Here is a 21,318-nt window from a genome sequence, read left to right on the forward strand (position 1 = left end):
ATGGAAGAATTTCCCCGACAATATCAACTTAAAGGTCCAGTGTGTAACATTTAGGAGGATCGATTGGCAGAAATGGAATATAAAATTCATAATATTCAAGTTCTTATTTACATAGAGAGCAGGTCCTCTTCAGTCCACCATGTTGAACTGCCATGTTTCTACAGTAGCCCAGAATAAACAAACCAAACACTAGCTCTAGATAGAGCCTCTCTCATTTTTTGTGACCACCGTAGTTTCTCCTACACACTTCAGAACCCGTTCTCATTCCTACGTCGTCAAATACAGACGAGAGTGCCGTTCAGTTAGTTGCAATCTGCAACTGCAACACTAGATGTCACACTCCTTTAAAAGGAGGCCGTGATGGGTAAAAAATGTTAGATCTTTACAATAAGAATCCAAACTGACTAGACACAAAAGCACCTTTTGCATCATGACCTCCAGTCTTCCCTTCATCTAATCGGCTATTTAAGAAATACTTAAAGGTGCAGTCAGTGATTCTAATCCAGTACACCTTTATTCCAATTCAGTAAATATGTCCGCACTAGCTGTGTGTGCGCCGAAAAAAAATCCGGTGTTCAGAGAGCACAAAAAAAATAAAGTAGCTCAGACCAAGCCACACAACAGTATTCCAGCCAGCCCTGGTTCCAGAAAAGACTGACTTAAGGCTTTTGCACACCAAGTTTGTATTTTTCACGCAGCTTCTTAGAAGTGGTACGTGTTTACCTTTGTTAAATAGCCTGAACCTCTACACACATCTCTACACTGGTCGTTTATAACTCGATATTCTGCTTTTTTATGACGGTGTCTGGTTACCAGGGCTCATTATAGCCTCTTTTCCAACTCTCTCATGTTTTATCCTTGAGACGCATTGCAGTCCAAACATTGTTGTGTGATTACTAAACTGTGGTCTGATATATAATCATGTATGGAGGTCGTGTAAGGACATGCTTAGCCTAGCCTAGCAAGATTGGAAGCAGGGAGAAGCAGCTAGCTTTATCTCCAAAACAAAATAAATCCACCTACCAACAGCTTTAAAGCTTATTTACTAGCTGATATATGTATACATAGGCAGACATGTAAAAATGAAAAAACTTTCTGGAGTCTGCATTGATCAGAGCCAAGAATCAATCCGATCCACAACCCTCCATAAAATGTCATAAACAAAGTTTTAAACTTTTTTCTACAAATTAAAAAATTTGATTTGATTATTGCACTTCAGAGGTTGTTTTCCATTGGACAGAGCCAGCTTATTCACTTCCAGTCTTCACGCTAAATCATGTTAAACGGCTGCTGGCTAGCTACGTATTCACCATGCAGACTAAGAGTGGGATTAATTTAGCATTTAACTGCCAGTTACGTTTTGGCAACATTTCACCGTATCCTTCTCTCTATCTGCCTGTCTCCCCATTTCCCTCCTCCATCTCTATGTGTGTGTGTGTGTGTGTGTGTTGTTTTTTCAGATGCAGTCATGCCTCACCTGTCCAGCAGACGCCCTCAGTGTGTCTGTGCACACCAGTTCTCTCTTACCTCATCAGCCTTGTGACCCGCTGCCTGCCTCCACAGCTGCACTGCGTTGGCTAATTAGCCTCCCTGTATAGAGGGGGTGTACATGTGACCACGTCCACTCCCCTGTCAGCACAATACTTGAATCAAGTAAGAAGAGTGATGGCTGGGAAGTTTGGACTTCGTGTAATACCACTGAATGAACTTTTTTTGATGGTGTCTATATTGGGTTTTTCTTTGTAACTGGGAAGATTTCAGATGCTCAGACTCATTAGGGCCCGAGCAACGACCACTGTTGGCTGCAACATGCTCCGAAATTATTGTTATTGTAATTTTTGTTGTAACTTAGGGTTAGGGTTAGGGTAACTTACATTGTCCAATTTGCCCCAAACTTCACGTTTGTTTCCCGAGAGTCATGTCCTGTTGCCAGATACAGACACAGCGGCACAGGAACTACTGGGAACAGGAAGTAAGCCTTCTATGGCAATCATCATCTGATTTACGTAAAACTTTCACTGTGTGGTTTATCACTGCTTGCAGCTTTAATTTTGACTCTTATATTGGTCTTATAAGGTTCCAAGCAAATGTAATGCAAATTTTAAACTGAACACAGTTTTAAAACATTTCTTTTGTGTTTCCATCTACTACTGTTATGCAAATATTAGGAGATGGTTCAGTAAAATAAACAGTTGGTGGCACTAATTGTCCAGTTGGGTGCCATTATACCATTGCAGGGGCAGAGACTGTAACAAGATGACATAATTACACTTTACCTTTTCATATACATTATTTATTCACCCACTGTTTCCATTGGATTTTGTCACATTTTGCCAACTTTTCCACTTTAACCAGGTGCAAAAACCTTTATTATTTAATTAGGGCCCAAGCAGCAAAGTGCTGCGAGGACCCTATTGAAACTGCTCACGTTATCCTTTTATTCCCCAATGAATCGTATTTATGGAGGCTGCAACATGCTTGAAAACTCATGAAACATGGCACAAAAGCTGCTTTCTCAATTCTGCTATTTAATTTGACATGTGACATTGAGATGGAAAGGATTATAACTAATCATTACTTTTACATATCAGTGCCTTTAATTTCTCCTAAAAATCTTCATTGTTAACGCATTGTAGCACTTGCATTGCACTCATTCTCTGAGGTGCCTGTAAAATACAGATTAAACTGTATCTCCCACAAGCATAACCTTTCATATACGCCTAACATTTAACCTTGAACATAAATTACATTCATTTGCCAGCAATGAAATAACAGTTATGAACTAAATTCCGCGACCTTTTCAGTCAGACTTAGAGCTTCTTTTCTCTGGCAGACACTCTCTAAATTGCAAGTCTAACTTAACTGCTTCGGTAGTCAGGGATGGACTAGAGGCATTAACATTAACAATAATGTGTTTGTTCCCTGCGTTGGCAGCAGACTATATAAAACACCTGCTCTACTGTTAAACCAAGCGAATGCTAGCTCTAAATCCTTATTATTTTATATTGAACCACTTCATGAACTATACAGGTGCAGGAAAATGTCACCACCACCTGTACCACCTGTCTCAAACCCATCTTCACAAACAGACTGAATTGGATTTAATAGCTTAAAATAATAAGAAGTCATAACTCCCATCTGGTAGTGAAAAGCAGGTGTCCTCTGTGTTCTGACACTGACCATAGTCTGTATCAAGTTCTTTTTTCATGTTTACATTATTTTGAAATCAATGGAAACTTTATTTTCCACATGATTTCAGTACTCACAGGTTGTTTTACCGCTCTTTCCCTTTCATGTACATGTCTGCATGTGTATAAGCCATACTGTTGCATCGTAGAACTAGTGTCTGTACAGTCTGTACATAAAAACAGCTCATTCTAAGGTAATGACAACACGAGCATTCTTATTTTCAGGTCATTGTATTAATGAAATCTTAGTTTTGAATATTACATTTCTGTTAATAAATCATAAATATTACACACTGGACCTTTAAGACTGTCCAGGGGAATTCCTGAGTACTACTGAATATGTAAAAGTTTTTTAAGCCAGGTATGTCTGCAGAGGGAACTGCCTGAAATCTGATAAATTGCCTCAAGTGACGTCACTTGATAAAGTAAGAATAGTGACATTTGAAAATGAAAACAATCTGGGGTGTGGTGTTAGAAAGAAGTGAGCTTACCATACCTCTGTAGCCCACTGCTCATCTCTGCTCATGGCTCAACAACCAATCAGAGCCGAGAAAGATGGTTGATCGTTGAATGTCTATCAGTGTTCTTTTGAGTTGGCTTTAATTGCAGTTATAGAATGCACTCGCTATCACATGATCCCTGCAGGCAGAGATTACATTTATTTACTTGTTTTACTTAACTTGAAAATGAAATAGGTCAGATTTGTCCCGGTTGTTGTCAGGATTGTCTCAGGGAGAGCATCATCCAACCTGTTAAAGTAGGATTTATTTTACAGTTTGAATGTGTACAGTTAATTTATGTCTGCATCTGCCAGTGATAAACAGTTTTACTTTTAAAGCTGTATGACAGAGTTAATGACTCCACCCTCCACGCTGCCCCGGGAAAATGTTTTCACCTGTGATGGCTCACCTTAACAAGTAAATGTGACAAGGTGACACAGGACTAACTGAAACACTGATACACAATCTCTCCTCTGTAATACTTTTGCTTTCTAATGCTTTCTTTATCTCTGTTTCTATCTGTTTTTGTACCCCTGTAAATGGTGGCCAACGTGTTAAAGACCTCTATAAATAAAACTGACCTACACAGAGCAAAGATAGGGTCATCTAGTGTGATGAACTGGAGAAGAACTCATTTTGACAGGTCATTATGCTTATAGTGCATGAACACATTGAACTGAAAATGCATTGAGTAATCCTGACAGCAGTAGTAATGTTGAAAAGAAGTTGGCAACACGTTGTCCTTGTAGTTTGAGAAATAATGAGACCTATATAAGGTATAACACTGCAAAGGTCAGTATGTGACCCCTGGCCTGTACTTACTCATTAACTGAGTTAGTGAGGATCAGAGAAACAGTCAGAGGCCTAAAGTGTACATTTATTTTGTTCCACAGCTAGATATTTTTTTCTTCTTTAAAATAACTTCCACTGCACCCGTGGGTACCAGATGGACTCATTACACTTTTATTTTTTAATTTCCATTCATATTTTATTCTATTTTTTTGGTCTTTTAAAACTTCTTCCTCTGTGGTTTATGTTTAACATTTTTGCATCACATATTTATTTTGTATAGAACTATTTCACATTTTAAAGTACATTCATATTCCACTGAACTTTAGCACTTTAAAGAACTTCAAGGTACAAGCTTTAGAATGTTTGCCTCTTATCCTTTTTAGTTTTGTAAGTCACAAATGCATATTTTACATCCACCATCAAGACACACGTCTCCATTAAAATACATTATGGGACAATAATGTTAGATTAGCGATACAAGCAAAATCTTTCAGAACTGATGTGTGAAACTTTGAACCTTCACTTGAATTGTGATTGAGCTCTAACAAGCAGTTTTAGCCCTGTTTGCACTGAGATCCTGCAACAGCACTGTAAAGAATGACCACCATTACACCTCTTTTGCTTTTTTACACTAAACCCAACAGCGGCAGTATAACGCTGCCTCAGTGTGTGATGTTAAGTAGCATGTCGGTGTAGCTATCAGAGTCAGATCTGCTTGGGGTCCTGCATTTACAGATGCTGTGACACATTATGTTTGGCTGTATGTTGGAAAGTGTACAAATATTCATACTGGGCATGTGGAACTTTCAGCAGAAATGAGAAGGACACAATAGCTCGCTCTTTAGCTACTTCCATAATCATCTCCAAAAAGTTACAGTTAGGAGTGTTAAACTTTAATGACATAATCGGAAATTTAATTTTAATGTTATAGATGCGACTACATCGGTATGCAGACCCCTGGATGGATATAAATGTGCCATGGAACAGATGATGGTCCAATTCTAAAGTTATGAATCAGCTGACTAAAGCTTTGCTGCTAACAGCAGAGTGGAGATGCACAAGACAATCACAAGGTCAGAGTCACAGTCCACCATCAGATCTAAAATCTAAAGTTTGGAAGACATTTGGATTCTACAAGAAGGAAGGAAAGTTGGACAAAAGTCTGGCCATTTGTAAGTTTGTCGGATGTACAGCAGTAGCACGATAGATCTTATCACTTACCTGGTGAGACGGCATGGTGACACCTATACAGGAGATGAGGAGTCCGTGGATGCTAATGCAGCTAGCACAAGCAAGAACACGCATACATATTAAACACTCACCAGCTCCAACTTAGCAACAACTGGGTGAGGTCTAACACAGACTGTCGCAGACTGCAGACTGTCTTTCCAACAGTCTGCGTCTGTTGGAAAGACATGTCATTCTGAAATGATACATTTGTCTTCCATTTTTTTTCCCAGAAACAGAAAATCACTGAAACCGAATCACACGAAATGTTCCATATTAACATGCATCTTCCCTGGATGGTATCATTGCAAATGTATCTAGATATGTATCAGATTGTCTTAGAAGGAAAAGATGCACACCCCTAGTTACAATGCGTTATTTTTATTTTGAATTTAAAGTATTATTTAAGGTAACGAAACTTAACAAAACTTTGGTGGCACTTTTGCTAACGTTAGCATCGGAAAACTGAAAGTTTACATATTGTATCATATATATATGTTATATAAATAGTTTAAAGAAAGTCTTAATAATGAATCAGTTACATATGTGCAATACAGCCAGTCATAATGTGTTACTGTGTTAGATCAAATCACCGGCTCATTTGTTAAACATGAGCAGATCTGGCAGGCTGAGCACAGCTGGTACATACAGCAGCGAGCAAAAGAGGTGCTTCTGGTTCCTCTACTTTAGTACCTGCTCAGTGTAGTCATAGTGACGCTTTTCCAGCAGTTAGGAAACAACACACTTACTTTGGTCTGGGAAAGTTGCAGCTTTTATTTACTGACAAACTGTAACTTTGATTGAACCAGATTGACTTCACTGTTCACCTTTTCCTGTGCTCCGCTCACATTCACCGTCACTCTCTGCCGCTCTCTCTAGCTCATCCACACACACTACACACACACTGTGTCCCTTCCTGCTGCCTCACTCTTTTCTCTTTTTACACATACAGCTATTCGGCTCTGTTACTACCTCCGCTGCTGGCTCAGAGGCGGAACAACAATGACCCCCAATTTTGTCTTCGTACCTTATATACAAAACGGCGAGGCGGAAAAACGGCACAACATTGGCGCCTTGAACAGGCTGTGTGGAAGGGCCGTTTGTCTCTCTGTGCTGAGGTTTACAGTGACCACCAGTTTTATCAGAGGCTCGAGTCAATCCTGTATCTTTTAATAAACATGTATTTCTAGTAAAAAGCATGAAGAATATTTGTTAAAACTGTAGAAGTGTGAGTTGGGGAGGGATTTAAAATTCCATGCAATTCTACATTTAAATAAAAGATCTGTTGTATGTATGAATCTGTGACACCCTCTGCAATTGAATAACATGAATACAGTTCATCTCTTTAACCCAGACAACGGTGGTGGTGGGGGCAACATAAAGGACTGGGTATCGTCCTGAATGATACTTTTTTCAATACCAATTTTATAAAATTTATTTGAACAAAAAGAAAATACGTTATACATTACGGTACAATTACTCACCTTAAATGAGTTAGCTGTTCAAAGACCTGGGAGGAGCCGGAGAAACAGTTTTTACTCTGCTCACTTCACTCAACCTGGATAACTGGACTAAATAAAATAGAATATCTCCACAGTACTGGACTACATAAAAACTATAAATAATTGTCAGTGGAACATTAAAACAACAGTACAGTCCAAAGACGAAGAAGAAGAAGAAGAGAATGGGTAGCAGAGCCTTTCCACTTTCCAGTTTGACCTCAATGGAACAGAACCTTTAATTTGTATCACCTGTGTTTCATGCTAAAATGGCTGCTGCGAAAAAAGGGGTCTTCTACACTCCTTTCCTTTTAAAGCGTAGTCCTTCTGCTTATCTCTGCCGCTGCCACTGGAGATGTAAAGCACATCACTTCCTGCGTGCCAGCTGACTTTTCCCTGGAAAGATTTGATGTCATCGCAGTCAGTGATAAAGGGGAGCAAAACAAACATGTCTGAAAATATCTTACTATAAATAAAGAGCCTTTTGTTTATTATGTGTAATGTAACTGAGGGAATACTTGTCACTGAGGAGGAACGTAATGGTGAGTGGAGCCTTTTTTACCACGCTGACGGTAAGCCCATCTGATCTGACTGCAGGCACCTCCTCCTGTCACCTCCAAACACATCTCCTCGCTCATTTACACTTCTAAGGAAAGCCTACCTGCCTTAAGGAGGCACTTCTTGTGTGTATAGGTGAGTATAAGCATGCCTATGTGAGGATAATTAGAGGAAGCTATGTCTTTGCACCCTTGAGGTTCATTTTACAGGCTGGAAACGGTGATGTCAATTCATTTCGCTGAGTTTTATGATTCTCCCAGCACCCATTTTCATTTAATGCGCAGAATCGATAGGGGACAAATTTTGCCGCTGATAAACTGTGACGGCCCCGCTGTGTGTGTGACCTATCAGCACGAAGGCAGCAGGGAAACACACACACACCCATGCTTGAATGAAAGGAGGACGGAAATAGATCTTCAGGTACTGTGCAACTCACTGCAGAGACAACAGGGTCGTCTTCTCAATGCTAGTCTGCGTCTGAGGATCTCTTTATCCATGACAGACTCCCTCAGAGGGGGGGTTTATAAAAAAATGAGCGAGGAATAGGGGGAGTAAGAGGAGGAGGAGGAGTGAAGGGAGGTAAACAAGGACTGTCATCAAAAAGCTCGAGAACTCTTTGTCACTTTGAGAAAGAGAGCAAACAGCTGCGGCAGGGAGAGGATGGAAGTGTGTGTTTGTGTCAGCATCTCTGCGTTAGGTGTGTGTGTGGGTGTATCAGCGAGCCTGAATGTATCTTTGAAAAGGATTGCATGAATTGTGGGAAGCCGTGGGAGGTTACTAGGGACTGTTGCATCATGGGAGGCAGGGTCAAATAGAGTTCAATGTTGAGTGAGTTGACCCAGAAGCATTGTCAGGATAACACACACATGCCCAGGATAATGGCTGAGTCCAGAATGTAGCATCTTGGGGCATAATGCCCGCGGTGCCTTAAAGCACTGTCTAAAACCTTTAAACACACACACACACACACACAAACACACAAACAAACAAACAAACAAACAACCACTACACACATACAGTTGAGGAGCTTATCTCGTCTGAATGTAGGCTATTGGTTTGTTTGCCAAGAGTGGAGATAAAGCAGAGGGACAAAGAAAACCAGACACTGTAAATCCATTTATGTGTGAGAGAAAGTCTCTGCGTGTGTGTGTGTGTGTGTGTGTGTGTATACCCAAGCATGTGTGTGTCAGTGGCTACTGTCCATCTGCATTGTGAAGTTATCAACGGATTCAGACAGAGCTCCCTCCTGTTCAATGTCAATCTGTTTGCTAAGTGACACGTATGAAGCTGGTGTACATTTGCATTCAGTCGTGCTTCTTGCCGTGCTGATTTGGAATCATTTAGCAGCTTCTCTTGATCGGCTCGTTAATGAGGATGTGTGAGGCAAACTGAATAAGGATTCTGGTTCTTGCATGTGTAATAAAAGCTGAGCATGGCTGCTAAAACCTTTCTCATTTCACTGTTTTGGACAGAATGACATTCCCATGTGGATGGAGTCATCTAGCTTTTAACAGATCCTTTTCACAGCAGCCATTTTGTCATGAACTCATGCCATGTACAATACATCAAATGGTAACATTTATGTTTAATATTGTACACGGTCCTTTTAGAAATATAATAAATAAAATAATACTAAAGAAGGCTAGAAGCCAAGTCTAATAAGCTGAGGTCTGAGATGTCCTAAAATAGCCACTGTACAGGGAATAAAAGCTTTTGATTTAGTGACACCCTCGGGCCAAACTATAATTGTTTTGCCCCACGAGTGGTGACAGTGGAAGAAGTTCTCTCTCCATTTTTCATCCCCCAACATCTGGTATGCGACGAGCATTACAGTCTTACAGGGCCACTAATGTGGCTGCATACATTTATTGTTTTTCTACAGGACTTGAATGATTAATAGACCACAGGTAAACAGGACAGGTCAGCTTCAGTCAGCCAAATGACCAAACTGGAGGGACTATTAAAGTCTTAGCACCTACGTACGTACATATTTCGAACAGGTCCAGAGTGTCTGGGTAACAGCAGTTTGTTAATGCCAGTCGATTGCTTAGTTGCATCATGTTGCTCTAACTGTTTAGGCCTGTGACATCAGTCTGATGGTTTTAAAATAAATTGAAAAGCTTGAAATTGCAAACCTCTATCTTCTTCTGGAGTAACTCTACTTTTCTGTTCACATCCTGTTTGACTCCAGGTTATGCAGGTTACTCTCAGTTTTCAGCATACCACAGGCTGGATTTCATGTTCATCAGATGATATAAATTGGAGACAACCTGGATGTACATGAAGTAGGCGTGTTTCCTTTTTTAGTATATGTGATGATGTGGTGGTATTGTAGTGAGCTGAACCACTCCTCAGAATAAACACTTTGCAGTTACACCATCTTCAGGTATTACAGATATTACAGAAAACACGCATGTAACCTATAGGTAAATACATGGACAGCAAGTAAAACATACTGGAAAACACAATAGAATCTAAGAATTAGCCCTTTAATATCTCTGCATGTCCATTTACAAACAACAACCCCATTAGCTGGTCCTATTAAGCTCCGAGACAGGTCTGCTAGCCTAGCATAGTAATGTGTAATTAAACATCTTTTTTCTCAATATCACTGCCAAACTACTGGACACTTAACCTTGTGTTATCACCAGGGATTTACAACACATTTCATTCTCACACAGAGGAATGCATCTCATTTGAAGGAATATGAACTCACCTAAATATATTTTAGAACACTGGTTCCCAGGTCTTGGTAATAATTTAAACTTTAGAAATTACAATTTCATTAAGTTTTCCTACACCCTCTAAAATCAGCAAGGCCTTGCGACCCCCAGGTTGGGAACCACTGGTTTAAACGTTAGCTTGTGTTCAGCTCGGCTGCAGGATTTGTTCTGCAGTATTTGCCTCTGATGAGTTTTAGGTTCCCCCCAAGTGCCACGCCCCATCTAGTGACCTGAGTATTGCAATGCCACAGTAACAACTATTGTTGACTATTGAGCACAGCGTAGAGCACAATGACATTTGCTTTTACTGAATATGTAAAGACAAAATTTAAAAAATAAGCATGTCTGTTATTTAACTTTTTAGCTAATGAACTATACAATGACTTTTGAATCATCCTTTCTGCATGTAAGTCATGTGTATACATTTTCAACCATTTACACTTCCATCTGTCGCTACCTTGAAATGCATGCACTGCATGAAAATACATCAACTTTAGACTGTTTTCCAGCTGCTTGTGCAGAGAGTGAAGTTATTTAGCCTCTCGCCTGCCAGTCAGCAGCCATACTTGAATTAAACTCACTGCATGGAGAATTGTCTTGTTAAAATAGGCTTTACTTTCATTAAGCTTTAACAGACAAAGCAACAACAACCACTGGTACAGAGCATGTGGCTGCATCCACAATCACCCCTCAAAGTGTGTGTGGCTTTGGAAGACAGTTTGGCGAATCAGGTGAGAAATTTCAAATTGCATATTGTCTGACACTTCAAAGGTCAAGTTATGCGTAACCATGATAATGCGCACTCATAAGTAATGGCCATGTTACATGGTCATTATCCACAGTTTTCCACCAATTGTTTTGGCGAGAGACTGTCTCAAATGGTAATGAGGCTAGAAACATCCACATGTAATTCAAATTATCGTTACAGACGGCTGTTTACTTCAGAATCTCACACAAAATGTAACACGTATCAGATGGAGCAGCATTTTATCCAGAAGGACCAAAAAGAGACACTTTGTAAAGACACAATAATTTTCAAGCAGTTTGTCATCTTTTTTGTCTCAAAATCACAACTTAAGGAGTCACTCAACACTGAATACACTTTGTTTCAGTTAAAGGTCTAGTGTGTAACATTTAGGAGGATCTATTGGAAATGGGATATAATATTCATAGGTATATTTTCGTGTATAATCACCTAAAAATAAGAATCGTTATGTTTTAGTTAACTTAGAATGAACCGTTTATATCTACAGATGCAGCGGGTCGGGTTAACTTACAACTCATTACAGAGCTACAAAGTACAGCCATAAAATTAACAAATCAGACTAATATGCTGCTAAACATTATTATCGATTGATTATTATTTGAAATTAGGCTACATTATAGCAGCCACTTCCAATAATGGGCCTACAAAAACCAAAACTCAATCAATTGTGAACTTAACCCTCCTTTCTTCTGTCTTTCTCTGCTGAGACGCTGTGTTTCTACTCAGGGGTTGTGACTCATGAGCCGACTCTGTCCATAGAGCAGTGTGCTAAAAACTAACTGGCTTTCTGATGGTTCTATTTTAAAGATATGTATTCCTTTCTTCATAATCTGTACTTCTTTTTATTTGAGTAGTTTATATTATCAGATTTTTATTGAGGGTGCTCCGATCAGGGTTTTTGAGGCTGATCACTGATCGCTAGAAACATTATCAGCTCGGTCTATTTAAAGCCACTAGGGGGTTCAGTGAACCCCCTGAACCAACGCTAACTGCGCCTGTGGTTGATATCAATAATATTTGGACATACCCACAATATCAACAAGAGTGAAAAGCAATATACAGGTAAGCAGGAAAGTATCAGAAACATCCAGTCACTCCAGAGAACAACCGGCTCTATTTGCTCAGGGCACAATCGGACATTACGCACACTGTGTACTAGGGAGCTAGCATACAGGTAGAGTCAGTTTCATATCCAACTGATTCAGACAGACAGCCTGTTTGGGTAAATTTATATAAGTTCAGGGTAGCAGTGCATGTGTGAATACAGCACCAAGCTAGTTGAACCGTTGATGTGCATTTGGTTTGTCTGGTTGAATTTAGTTTTGTGTTTATGCCCTTTGTACTGCATGTGACACCACAATCCTTATTCATGCACTCACCACACCCCTGATTATACTTATTTACATTATCTTTGCTTATCTTATATTTTAGTATAATCTCAAAACCCACCCATTTGTTTTCTCCCCAGAGTCGCCTTGATACTCAGTCGCAAGAAACAGCCAGCTAAGCAGACGCACAACTATTGCGGCAAGATAACAATTATCTTTGTGGGTTTAATCAAGGCCAACAGTATCTGCTACATGGTCCCAAATGTACATGCAACTGTGGTGTGTGTGTAGTGTATATATATGTGTGTGTGTGTGTAGTCTGGAACAGTAGAGTAATGTTCCCAAGCACACAGCTGCTAAGTGACAACAAAAGGCCTGTCACTGTGATTAATGACGAGGGAAGTGTCCCTGCGTGCTTCCTGTGTGCACTACTGTAGCAGCAGCTCTGAACGGAGCCGCGTGCACTTGCAGGCAGGCGTGCATGTGCATCTCTGTTGGTCTCTTTCTGTCTCATTCCACAAGTTAATACCTCCACTTATCTCCAACCTTGCACACTCTTACCGGCTTTTCTTCTCCCCTGCTGGGCTTGCCCACGAGGCCTGGTGTTTTTTTGGGCTCAGGAGGGGAAAGAAGTGGAGGAGTAAAAAAGGCGGAAGACAAGGTGCCATGACTGGAGAGAAGACGAGGGTAAAGCCAGAACACGCTGTCACAACCTGACATATTCACCAAGGTGCTCTAAAAACCGCAGGGTGTTGACTCCTTGCCATAAAGTTGTTTTCCTGCCTACATCCATGTCAGGGAGGGCAGACTGCTCTTTTCTTTGCTTGTTTTTGAGGCGAGAGAGACAGGCCGGGTCATAGAGGGAGAGAGCCTATTGATTAACGTTTCTGATTCTCCCATTGGGAAGCGAGCACCGAACCCAGCTGGGCTAAAATCACATCGGCCATGGGTGCTAAATTGATGGCTCAACTCTATGGAAAAATCCATATTTAAGGTTTATTTCAGCGATTGGGATGCACCACACAGCCGCACAACATGAAGCTAAGACGGATACAAAATAAAAGAATAAAAGTGTAATGCTGCAGCTGTCTGAACCCTGAATACCTCTAGATTGGATTTCTTTAGCTTAAATTGAAAGTTGGTATGTTTTCATTTGTGCACACACCAGTTTTTATTTTTACTAAAAGGATAATTCAGGTTTGCTACAACTTCTTTGGTTCCTTCACACTCAATGTGATTGTATAGATCTTATGTGCTGCCGGGATGAAGACTTTTTTTCTATTCGAGTTATTTTGTCGTAGCCCTGTGATAAAAGCTTAAATCTGTTCATAAGAGAGAAAGTTTTGAATTATACCGGTAAAACAGAAGACTGGAGGTAATAGGAAGGTGAAACAGGAAGTTCACATACCCAGGGGTTTGTTGTAACCTGCCCAGTCATCTGACTGCTTGTGTTTTTTGCCCCGTCAGACTTCATTTTAGCGACGTTACTGCCACCAGATCTCAGCAAACAAGTAACACTGTTATTATTGATAGAAATGTTCAGTGTTGGAAAAGATACTTAATGATTGTTGTCACTGAAAAAAATATTCTTATGACTTCTTACTAATTAACCAATAATGAAAGTAATTAGACATATGACTTTACTTCCAAATACTCCATCAATAGTGTTTTTTAACCACTCTAAAAGCCCCACACCCACATACCCCTCTGCTTTAAGCCCGGGAAGATCACCTGGCTTTGAAGCCAATTTGACATAGTGGCCTAACAGTGCAGTTGAAGATCACAACTCGCTTCTACCTCCCTTTTTAAGCGCGAAGGACAAACTACAGTGGCCCGGAAACGTGAAAAAAACAAAACGTTTCTGCTACTATAGAAATATGGTGTTTCAACAGACTCCATGGAAGGCGATTGTAGATAAAAATGTCTCATTCTAAGGTAAAAAAAAAACAAAACGATTTTATATGCAGGTGGTTATACACTAATGAAAACATAACTATTAGTATCATATTCAATTTCTGCCAATAGATAGATAAGTGGCTAGCTAGTCAGTTAAAAGGAGACAACATGTAAAAAAGACAATGGTGAAGTTACTGGAAAGTATATCCCCCCTCTTTTTGGGTGGAGTCTAGCTGCCTCATGCCACCTGCAGCCCCTGTGGCAAGGCCCAAAAAGTCACAGAGACCTACCAACCTAGATCAACCTACCATCTAACTCCCCTTAAATGACAATGACAAAAGTAACTGAAATGTAATTGCTACTGAAAAATGACATTAATGCTCAGTGTTTCAAGATTGCACTGACAATCTCATGAAAGCAGCCACATTGTTAATTTTTATTTAGGGTTTGTTTTGCAGTATAAATCAATAAACTCACAACCACACTTATAATGTAAATGTATAGTAAAAGTTGTAAATTAAAAAAGAGCTTTTTAGATGATATTGCAAGTCTTATATCACAGAGCAAAGACATAAAAAAATATTGTAAATAGAAAAAAAGGTTTCAATTCAGTTGTAATAAGCTAAAATCACATTTGGTTTTGTCACTTATTAATTATTATTTTTGCACGTCCAGCACCCTGTCAATCGAAATAATACTACTCAGAGGAAAGGCGGGACTGATTTCTTGGAATATAGCCAAACATTTTGATGATGGTACAAAAAGTAGCCTAAATCATCACAACCCTTCCAATAGAACAACTACAATAAACAATAAAAGATCCAAGTTTTAATAAAATGAAATGAAATTATGGCTTTGACTGAAAAGCAGGATTTGTCACTTCCTGTTTTCGCTGTGGCCGTGAACAATAAAACCCTCTGAATGTCCTAAGCATGCTTTAACCAGAGGACAAAAACAACACAGCCCCGAAGATAAAGAGAAACTCTTGAAGAGACACACTTGACGGTGCTCTTGAATGGAACTCTGCACGGCGGCGGCGTCTGTCGGCAGGCATGTTAACGAGGCCGCGGTGATGCTCGACGTCCTCTGGCTCCGAGCTGGAAAAGTGTCCTCTCCCTGAATGCTGGAGACGACCACAGGGGAAGTGAACTGTCTCATACTGTCCCAGATGGACTCATTATCCGAATAATGAATCTCTCCCTCATGCACGCACACACTCACCCTTTCTCTCTTTCCCTCCCATACACACACGCACTCCATCTCTCCGTTGTCTCTCTCGTGAGCACATCAAACAAAAGACGGGTGAGAAAAAAAGTACAGCAAGACAGACGAGAGGAAAGTTTTTTCCTTGACACGCTTCTCTCCTCCTGATTAAAGATGGAGGGGTTTCTTCACCAGGTTGATTGCAGTTTGCTCTCTTTGAAGACCACAACCTTGGTCAGCTTCACAGATGCAAACCGGGACGATCGGTTAAAGACGGCTTCACATTTGAAATTCAGTTTCCTTCTTTATGCAAATGAGCTAAATCAAAGTGGAATTTTTTTTTGAAAAGATTTTTATTGAATGCTTTGCTGCCACCGGGCAGTTAGTGTTTGGCCAGCGTATCACCGCTGGCCACTGACTTTCACTTGGCAGCGGCGCCTTTGGACAACGTGTTCTGAAAATTCAAAGAACACACGCTCCTAAACATCCTGTACACACACACACACACTATGGGATTGAGCCATGTAGGGGGGCCGCGGTACGGCTGCACATAATGGCCGCTGTTGTGCTGATTGTTGACAGCTTGGCTGCTGTCGAAAGCGCCGTGTGTGTGTGTGAGAGAGTCATTGTGGCTTAATGTTTATGTGTGTTATTGTGTGGAGCAGAAAAGAGCATGCTGATCAGCACAACAGCGTCTCAGTCCCTCTATTGGCCCCTGCAAACACCAGGGACTCCGGGCACAATTAAAACAAGCCAGCTGCAATTATTAGCCGCCTCTCCTCCTCCTCTTCTTCACTGTTTCTCCCCCCCTCCCTCTCCTTTCCCTTTTTAAAACGGAAAGATAAAGCCGAGCCTCCGATGACTATAATCTTGGGCCTCGCTACTTCCCCAAATGGAAACATTGCAGACGGAATAAAAGGAGGTGGGGGACTGAGAATGTTAGACATCAAATATGGAGCAAACCAAAATAGCGTGTGTGTTTCTGTAAGCTTATGTAGTATATGTTGATATATGTATGTGAACACCTTATGTATGAGAGTGTGCGGGCATGCATGTATGCAGTTGTGGACAAAGTTGGCAACAAACAACAATGTAGTAAGTAAAATTAGAAATACCAGTGTAAAACTACTCCATTAAAGGACTCGGCTTAAAACTTTGTTGTCGATAGGGCATACTGAATGACATTACAGAAACAAAACTACTCTATTAAATGGATGAGAGACATGAGGGCTATTTCACAGCAAAGTGTCAGTGTGATGATGCTGTGGAGATACTTTGGAAACAGCTCAAAATGTGGCAAGGTTACTTTAAGACCAACTGTGATGCATATTGTTAAACCTGTGCCAGTTAAGATGGGAAATACCACAGACTAAATATATCACCTGAAGCGTCGCCATCCAATAAAGCGTGCATAGTTCAAGCGCTTACAGTCTCAAGCACCAGCAATTGACCATCCCCAAAACAGCGACTGTCCAATTATAGCTTAGCAACTGTAACTAGGCACAGCACGCCTGTCAAGCTCTGGATTTCTCAACATGCTGGAGTGGTGTGCATGGGGCTGTAATAAGCAGAATACTCTGTATCTAAAGAATTTCAAAAGTCATGCTTTTTTTAATCGCCTTTGCTAAACCGAAAGCTAAATTATAAGGAATGGCCAATCCATATCTGCTCGAACGTAAACTGTAAACGTTAGCATGGCTGGGTGACTTTAACTAACAGTAGTAATCTTCTGTTAATCCCAAACCCAACAAGCATATCAGTGTGTTAGTTTATCAGAGAAAAAGGCTGAGCTAACATTAGCAGCAGCTCGGCTGGCGGCCCCTACTGGACTTCCATTTTCTGCCGCACAGCATTAGGGAAACACTGATTTTTTTAGGATTATAATACGTTTTTTCAGTGCTTTTACCATTTTTTATCAGTGGGTCTCTTTTTTTTGGGAAGGAGGAGATCTCTGCAGATAGCGAACAATGAACACTGTAGGAATCACAACTTCCATAGTTGTCAAATGAGTGTAATAAAGTAAGAAGTAAAATATTTGAAATGTAGTGAAGTAGAAATATGAAGTGGCAGAAAATGGAAGCACTCAAGTAAAGTACCTCAAAAATACAGTACTTGAATAAATGTAATTAGGTGCTTACCACAGCTCATATGGACATGCATATGTGTGTGTGTGTGTGTGTGTGTGTTTGGTTTCCTCAGGGTTTGCTCAGAGGGTGGGTGTTCCTAATCTTAGCTGGCGGCCTTCAGCTCTGACGATCTCACACTGTTTAGGAGAGGCTTATCTAGAACTCCAGCTTAGATATAACACAGACACACTTCACACACATACACACACACCTACACCTAGAGTTCCCACCACGACTTTGCAAATACAGAAGAAGCAGACAGTGGAAGGAGGGCAGGGCACCGATGCATGGACAACGGCGGGCAAAGATGTCATGAAAGAAATGAAGTGAGATTCCAGACATAAGGCTTTGAAAAAGGCAGCAAAAGGAACAGTGGGAGTGAAGTCAACCCCCCACGGAGGAGCCCCGACTCCCTGCTCTCCCCTATTGACTCCCCCCTCCCATCCTCTCTCTGCCTTTCGCCCTCCTCTTGCTCTTTTCTCCTCTCCTCTCCTCTCTTTGACATGCTGTGTCTCTGTCCTAGCCTCACCCAGCTTAACCCTGTCTTCTTCTTCAGCCTCCTCCTCGCTTAGGTTCTCCCCCCCTTCATCCACTCCTCGACCCGTCCCTCACCCGCTCCAGTTTTTTTTTACTCCCACCCCTCTCATACTGTCACCCTGGAAAGCATTCAGGATGGGTTATGCTATGCTGCCTCGCCGTCTTCGCTCACTAATGCAAGTGTTCAGCGGATTAAAGGCAGAATGTGTTGACTGCACCATAAACCATTTCCATGGCTCTTGATCACAAAGTGGAGCTGACTCCTGACTACAGAGGCTGACAAAAAACAAAAAAACATGACAACCTCATTACTAATTCAGCTGCCATTGATGAAATACTTATACACAAATATACACACCCTAAATATACCCTGGTTCTCTTCCTGGCTCACGGATTGAGCCCAGTTCATTAGTTCAGCTTACATAAGTATGCTAACGAGGCACTGATTTTATTGGCCTCATTACACCGCAGGGAATTGGCCCGATAAAACAGGAGTTATGTAAGAGAGGAGAGGACCAGAGTTTAACATCTGCCCCTTCGTGGCACTGAGCCCATCAGGCACCAATCACCAGCAGCGGGCTGTCTTTACACTGATAGAGAGACAGAGAGTGAGACGTTAAGAGAGCGAGAGAGACATCCTTGGCCAAAATCCACATTTGGCAGGCCTGGATGTGGGAGGGTGTATGAGTGTCTGCGTGTGTTTGTGCGATTTGTTTTTGTCTTCCTTGTTTTGTGCCTGCCTCTTTGCCAAAGCTGAAATTTCATGGCTGGGGACTATCAAAAGGTGATTCTGAGTGCAAACCTGAATTATTTCTTTTGGTGTCTGATATAAGCACCTTGGGACATATGTGTGTGAGGGTTTGTTCCAGGGTATTTGTGCACCCCGCAGATCTGTCTCTTGAAAAATTTTGTCAGCCGTTTGCTCTCATTCCAGCGTATCAATGAACATAAAGGAGTGTACACTGTGAAACTGAGCTATCCATTTTTTTGCACGAGGGGCCTAGAAAGTGTCTCTCTCGCCTCGACCAGGCGAGTTGAATTAGTGGCTAGCTAAGAGCTGCCACCTTTTGTACTGTAACGGTGATTATTATCACCAGATATTATCCCAGACCTTTTGAATAACTCCGGATAATGGAGAGATTGGTTTAAATAACGGTAAATGACTTTGACTCCAGCATTACAGCGAGTTTCATCAGAAACTTACCCTGCAGCCGAGAAAGTAATTACCTGCTAAGATGAAGCCGTGGCACGTTTGTCTCCTCATGTGATTTGACATAAAGCTCTCCACACAGAGCTAAGCTGTGAGGTCATGTAGACCTGTACAGGGTTATTGAACAATACAGGAGTCCACAACAACCTTCTTGCCGGAGAACTTGAAGACCTGAACGTAATTAAAAATATTGTTTCACATCCACTCCGCAATCAAAAAGTTTGGTCCATTTTGTTGGTTTTTAATCAACTTAAAGCCCTTACAAGGAACTTTCATTTTGTGTTGAGTCTGCTGGCCCCTGTTGAGAAAAGGGGTAGTGTTTCTACCATCTTGTTTCATTGATTTCAAGGTGAATCTCTATGTAGGTCATATAGAGGCATTAGTATTAAATTGAGACTACCAGTTAAAAACACCTTGGAGTATGTTCTATGTCTTTCGCACAGGACTAGTATTATTAGGGAACCTCGTGATTTGTAACAATTGCGGAGGATGTGTGATCTTAACCCCATGCAAATCTGCCATGTTTGTAAAAGCAAAAAATTCCACTGAAAACACAGAGGTCCTGTGATAATATTAGTCCCGTGCCAATTGGAATCTCTGTAATTTGGGGTCGTATTTTTTATTTTTGCAAGGTATCAAACTGTCAGAACAAATCAAAAACTAGTGAGGTGACAACTTTTCCTACACAGCCAAACATCCAGCAAGTGCAACAACACAAGACATAGCAAGCCAGCTAATATTATTTACTAGTCCAAAAGCTTATTTCACCAAGATCTCGCCAAAGACTAAAAGCCAACCCCACATTTACTATTCTCTGGCCGCTTTGCTCTCCCTTTCTTTTTTGCTTTCTCCATCATTTTTTTAGGTCACTTTGCCTCTGCCATTAGCTAACAGAGTCTGCTAACATTGCCCGCTTGCCCGGCTCCAGTTCCGCCATAACACTGCTCTCCTAGCCCCGGTTATGGCACAACACCAGCACTGCTCTACATCAGCATTCCTTCCACGGTCCCAGGCCTGAAAACTTCCTCCTTCAGCGCCCAAAGCTCTGGTTCTGCCAGTGTAAACACCAACACTCCCCCGGTGCTCTGAGCACCTAGTCCCGGGCGTCGCAGTGGTTACTTTACTCTACAGGAGACTCTATCAAATATAATCCAGTTTTACCAAAATCAGTAACATAGTTGGTAGAGTGTGACTACTGCCATAAAGCTCTTGTTCCAACATAGAGCCAAAGATTATATAGTTCAAGAACAGGTGTTCAGGGCATTTAATGCAACAAAAAACAAGAAACCAGACCCCCATCACACACCGACATTTGCTTTGATTGACTCAGGATTAGAGGATCTTTTACATATAACAACTTTTGCTGTTTTGTATGAAAAGTATGTTAAATCAATATTTCATGTCTAGTGATTATTAAACCGTGTCTTGAGGTACAACGTGGTATTAGGAGACAGAACACGTTGGGGCTAGCTGGTTAGCATGCTAACTTCAGTAAATATCTCCTAAACACAATACAAAGTCTTCTTTGACATAACATTAAAACTATCATTTCTTATTCTGTTAATAATATTTCTGTTAATTTTCAGTTTGAAACTAGAATTCATACGTTAAAGCTCCTTTATCACAGTAACTCAAGCTTTTTGTAAAATGCCCGTTCTCAGCTCTTCCACTGTATTTTCTAGTTGTTGCTCTCCAGTCTTCAGTCACAAACCCCCTCCTGTTTTCTCCACAGCAATGTGGTAAAAGCTGCCTGTCAGATGCATTA

This window comes from Morone saxatilis, unplaced genomic scaffold (assembly GCF_004916995.1).
Source record: "Morone saxatilis isolate NCDOM2014 unplaced genomic scaffold, NCSU_SB_2.0 Contig18, whole genome shotgun sequence".
Lineage (NCBI taxonomy): Eukaryota > Metazoa > Chordata > Actinopteri > Moronidae > Morone > Morone saxatilis.